Consider the following 6,486-nt stretch of genomic DNA (forward strand, 5'->3'; position numbering starts at 1 on the left):
CTGGCTACGACCTTGCATATATACATACAGATGAGAGTGTGCCAAAGACGTGCGATAATCTTAGATATGTCAAATGGAGAATATTTGAGCACGCAAAACACAGTTAAACTCAAAATTACATATACATACATATACACGCTCACAGTGAAGTTCTTCTACAATGGCCTTAATTTGCATTCCATACCTTTATCTTGTAAAAAAAAAGTTCAAAAAGCTTCATCAATCACAAAGGTTTTGTTTGCCTTCCATATTCTAGTAGAGATAATTGAAACGATATCGGTAAGTACTTAAACCAAATAACACGAGGTGAACTGTAAGAATTTACGTTTGCATCATCACCAATTTTCAAAAGAGAAAATTAGAGCATTTCCCCTAAGCTTTGACCGAATTGAAATTTTGAGCTAAAATATTGTAAATTTTAGTCCCTAAATTTGTCTCAATGTGGAACAATGGTCATTTTTTGTAACATCAGTATAACTTATGTTCAAAATAAAAGGGTTTTAGAGGGGGTGAGGGGTAAATATAAGGGATGGAAGCTCTAATAACAGTCCAAAATGATCATTGCTTCACATTGTGACAAGTTTAAAGAACCAATGCTTAAGGAATTTTAGTTCGAGAACCGAATCTCCAATTGGGTCAAGTTCAGTGACTAATGCTCCAATTTTCATCTTTCTCGGGAACAAAAATAAGATTGGAGCACCATACTGGGGAGTCCAAGGCCAAAATGAAGGAACACAAGTTTTAAGTTACTTGGATATATTCATCTAGATTGTGGAAGCACTTCGGCTAGTTTCTGTTCCAGCGCAGAAAGATCGATACTCTCCAGATCATTCACCTAAGATGTATGCAGTAAGAAGGATTGTAGTAATTTTAACGAACACGGCAATTTCAAACATTCTTATACACAAAACCCTAAACAATATATTGACCAATAAATTAGGAGAACTTGATAAAGTACCTCGGACTGGATCGTATGAAGGAGTCTGTCATCTATTTTGGAGGAAACACAGCTCACAACACAAAGCCCTTGTTCAAGAAGCACTTCCAAAACCCTAGAAATTGAGAAGGGTAACCCTTCCTCTCCAGATCTGAAGCCGATGGTAGTACTGATCATGATTTGCACCCCACCGCAACATGGGTCGACTTTGAAACAGCTCAGCGATCCCCTATAGGAACTTTCACCACCATGGTCGTCAGAACTAGTATTAGAGCTACTTAGATTGGAAACCTTCTTCAGTTCAGCTCTCTTGGCGTCTAACCTCCTGATTCTGTTCTGGATGTGGTTTATATAATTCACAGCCTCGTTCGTGTGGTCAGATATCGAACGCTTTCCCTGCTTTCGAAAAGAATATATGTAAGTAACCCTAGTCGTCGTTCTTGCAGCTAGCCGCATGTTTTGTGTGTGTGTGTGTGTGTGTGTGTGTGTGTGTGTGTGTGTGTGAAAGAGAGAGAGAGAGAGCTCACCTTGATAAATTCAGGAGGAAGTAGGGATCTAAGTGAAGCATGTAGGGTACCCATTTCTTTCCGTCTCTGCCTTTCATTTTCCCTATGCATCAACGTTTTGTTCTTCTTGTTATGATCATTAGAATTGTGATCATGATCCATCATATAGTCCAAAGTAACCCCTAATTTCTGAAATTGTGTGATCTTGGTGATGATGAGGATTAGATGAAATCTGGAAGACCAGCTTCTTGCTTTGTTGTAAAGGAAACATTACCAAAAATTCAGATGCATTGAACGGTCTTTTTTCTATGAATTTTGCAACGGAGGATTAAAGAACTAGATATGATCAATCTTTGATGGGCCTAACTAAGATGCCAAAGATTCCTTTCTTTCAAGTTTCACACTCTCTCTTCAGTTCAGATACAAGATGACTTGAGTACAGGTGAGAAAGAAGAAGTGACCTCACCGGCCCCTTCAAAAAATTTAAATTATGCTCGTTGGCACTGTTCTTATACACAAAAGTTAATTGCATTCACATTTGGTGGATGTCATACCTAAATCACACATATTATAAAACTGTGTTACTTGATGAGTGATCATTATATCTCGGTTATTAATATTATTATTTTTAATTAGAAGAATTTTAACTGGTCTATTCTTTTTGGAAGATAAGTAATTAAGTATGTAATACAATGTATAATTTATTAATTAAGTAATCAAGTACGTAATTTAATTATTAAAAGGAGGATAATATTGTACATGCATGCACTTGAACAGTACTTGGGGAAAGGTAGCAAATAATACAGCTTAACGTCCAACAGTATCAAGAACAAGATCTCTTTGGGCTCTACTTTATGAGTTGGCCGAAGGAGTTGTTGATACTGTGCATTTTGAAACAAAATTATTTTTATTAATGGTCCAAGAAACAGCTAAGCTGCTTCCCTAATTCTTTTTCCTGACAAAATCAAGCATCAAATCTACTATAATATGTATTTTTAGTGGTTATAATTGCGAGCTATAGATACTTATGTAAGGGAATAATCGTTATGAACCACTTAGGTTGCGATTACTGCTAATCAATTATTATTAATTTGTCCTTAACAAGTACATTGTGCAAGAAATTGCACACGAAAATCTTTACTAACTTTATCAGGTGGCAGACGGGCAAAGGTTTAAATAATTTTGCTTCGAGCTCACTAGGACTAAATACTTTTTAGGTTTGAAAGCTGCGTACACAAGGATAGTTCATTGAGAGAACTAATTAAAAGAACAAAACTTTGGAAGTTCATTGTCATTAATTTATTGGTTTCTAAACAATGACTACTATTTGGTTATGGGCAACAGATATATAATTGGGTCAGCTATAAGTGCCTAATAGGTTACAAATGATTACAGCTTAGTTATAGGCAACATGTCATGATTAATGGTCAATTAAGTAGGCTGGGTTTTCTCCATGTCTCCGTCATGGGTAATCAAATGATCAAAATTTTAGAAAAATTTTTGTATAGTTCTCACTTCGTCATATGATATTGTCTATTTACTTAATTAAAACAGGTGAACTTGTTTATTAATTTACTATATTCTAATTAAGTGATGGAATATCAATAATACCTATATATATATATATTATAATACATGAGTTACTAATACTTAGTAATGGTGTGATTTTCGTTCTCAAACATTTCTATAAGAGAGAGAAAATTTTCATTGTGCTTGAATATAGGTGATACACTACGTATCATTATACAAGTAAAAAAAGGTTTCATTTTTCAAGCTATTAATTTTTTTTAACATAAAATCTCTTTTTTGTACAATGACATATTGTGTTCTACTCTGTATGATGGGGACACTTTGCATTTCTTTTAATTTATCAAATTGTTTATTCCCCATGTTATTGGAATCGTCGGTTTGATAGGCCTTAGGTTTGACCTGCCGTGTCCTTGTTTTGATACATTTTAGACTACTATTCAACTGTCATATGATGAATTCAACAAGTTGATGGGATGAGAATGGGATCCTCGATCCTCTTTGAGATGGGAATAAGACGGTACTGTCTGTCTAAGTTTATCATCAAATCATAGTTACCTTACCAAACCATGGATTATCTGATAAATAAAGAGTAATGTTATCACACACTAAATTTTACTTTTCATATTCCTTTTAATTTTTAGCTGTGTATTGCCTAAACAGAAAATAATCAATGATAAAAAATTAATAAGTGGATGTAAAAGATAAGAAAAATTATGTAAATAACACTATCCTAAACAAAGCATGTCTTTATACACACACACACATCATGCGTTACCATCTCTTAATAGGGCCAAGGTAATGCTTCGACATATCACATCTGCATTGCTTTTTGTAGAAATGTAGAAAATAAAAATATAATATGAGAGAGAGAGAGAGAGAGAGAGATAGACTATGAAATTACAAATATTGAGATGGAAAATGCTTAGTGACGTGACCTAGTACGTACTATATATCCCTACCAAAGTAAGCTTTAGTGTCCCGTTGCAAGCCCTAATCCCTCAACTTGAAATGGGTCTAGATCATGATGTCCTCAATATAAATTCAATCCGATGTCCCACATTCATATGCTTTCGATTACTTGGAAAATTCCCCGGTATGGTCACAATTGGGCACCACGTTGTGAGCAAATTAAGAGCAAATTAAAAGCAAATCGTTATCTACTATCAAGCAAATATTGTCATTTAAAATGTCTATGAAATATTCAGTACTACGGTTTGGTGTTATTCCTCTCTTCACTTGTAAGTGAGAGGTCTTAGGTTCAAATCTCATAGATGGCGAATTCGATACCAAATTAAATTGTCCATTGTGTGGCTTAATCGAACTTTTCCTCCCTTTAGTGTAAAATATATCGTTGTACTAAAAAAAATGTCCATGAAATACTGTATATTATTTAATCCTCAAACATGTATTATTTATTGTGGCTATGAACAAATGTATATATTAGAGCATTCCAAATGGTTGATGCAAAATGTCTTGAAAGTAACATTATATATATATATATATATATTTTTTTTTTGCCGGAAAACTCTCTAATGTAGAGGATGTAATTAATTATTCATCTTTATCGGCAGATATAAATAAAAATGTATAATTACACTTTTTTTACACCATTAGGAGGTGGATTCGCTAATCAAAGAGAAAAATAAATGAGATTAAATATACATTTTTCTCATTGAAGTTGAACTTATATATTAAGCATCTCCAAAGTGAGATATAATGTGATTATTTTTCATCTCAAATTTGTATATCTTCATTGAAGACGATGTTACATATAAAAAAACAGTTGAGATTTCCGTTATAAATACATATCAATAATCACAATTGAGGCGCTACCCTTCTTACACTATTTTTAAGAAGGAAAAATTAGGTTCCAATCTTTAATTACCAATGCTAGATGAATGAATCTTGTTGATTTTTAGTTTTTGATCAAAATCTTTGGACTTTGTTCACATCATTTTTTTTACTATTAATGTATCTCCATGTCTGGTATTTTATTTTTTAACTTCAAAATTTTAATTTCATATTCAAATAAAAAACTAATTTATTTTCAAATTTCTTCGTTGAAAAACAATTGGTATTCAAAGCTAGGTAGTAGGTATTCATGTCTCTCTCTCCCTCCCTCTCTCTCTCTTGTTTCTCCCCCTACACAAACCACATACATTCATAGTATTGGCATAAATTGTTAGATTTAATTGTTTTAAATGATATAAAAAAACAATTTCGAAATGTATGGTGTATTAAGAGTTCGGGACTTAAATAAAAAAAAAAATTAGAACATATAAGATTTTAGTCTAAAGTTTGAATTGATTAGGAACCGCTTTCAAAGTTTCCCTTTTAAGAATTAGATAATCACTTCTAATTAATCTTTAACCTTCATTATCTATTTGCACTTTCTTTCACTTATCGATCATCAACGCTTGCTCTCTTCTTTGTGTTTGCACTTGTTAGCTAGGCTGACTATAATAAGCTTCTTTTTTTTTTTTTTTTTTTAACTACATCGATATTTTTACATTAAAGAGAGAGGGAGTTCGGCTAAACCACACAATGGGTAGCCTAATATGGTATCAAATTCGCCATCTACGAGATTCGAACTTAAGACCTCTCATTTCCAAGTGAAGATGAATATTACCATACCGTATTATTGAATGACAACTACAATAAGCATATTATTATCATTAAACTTAAACATATTTTTATTGCAGACTTTTACCTTATTAGGTCAAATCGGGTAGAAAAGGCAAAAAAGAAAATGAAGGAACACTATCAAATTGCTAGTTGGCAGAGATACAAATATAATATGTAAAACCCACGAGTCCCATGATCCAAATATTATAATTGATTTCGTGTAACTTGTAACCCTTACCAACTATCAACCAAATAATTAACAGTCAAGGTCAACTTGGGCATGTATAACACCTAACTAACAAATTAAAACTAGTTCAATGCTGCCGCTTAATTAGACGTTTTCACACTAGCGAATCATCGTACGTAGCTTGAACCTTGAGGCAATGACAATATCATCATGCAAGTGATCCATCACATGGGCCTTATAAATTGGTTTTCAAGTTTCAATGCCTTAACAATGTAGATTTTAAGTCATGTACTCTCACGCTTTGGAAACATCTATAAGGAAACAACCTTTTTTTTTTATTTTTTTTTATTTTATTTAAACAACAAAGTCAACAGCATTGGCATCATAAGAAGGACAATTGAAGTCAATCTAAGGTAAATTTAATCATCTTCGGTTGGGTATTAACTTTCGCTCATTTTGTCCGAGTTTTCTATGGTGCTTTGGAAGCATCTTATATTCCAAAAATTTTACTACTAAATTCTTTATAAGAAAACAAAAACAAAAAACAACTAAGATTTAATTGCCAAAAATCCTAAACTATAAAATACTCTTATGCACAGTAGAATTTTCGCATTTTGTAAAGCAAAGAAGAATTTTGATTAGGTTAAATAAAAAAAAAAAAGTAAAAGAAACAAACTGGAGGGGGCATAGCGGAGAAAAGT

At 32.7% G+C, this 6,486-nt stretch overlaps 1 pseudogene; it reads right to left on the reverse strand.

Annotated features, from left to right (window-relative positions):
* Positions 1-760: 760 nt before the first annotated feature.
* Positions 761-1,714, reverse strand: LOC137733560 (transcription factor bHLH36-like; annotated as a pseudogene).
* Between the last annotated feature and the right edge of the window lie 4,772 nt (positions 1,715-6,486).

The sequence above is a fragment of the Pyrus communis genome, chromosome 5 (assembly GCF_963583255.1).
Source record: "Pyrus communis chromosome 5, drPyrComm1.1, whole genome shotgun sequence".
Classification (NCBI taxonomy): domain Eukaryota; kingdom Viridiplantae; phylum Streptophyta; class Magnoliopsida; order Rosales; family Rosaceae; genus Pyrus; species Pyrus communis.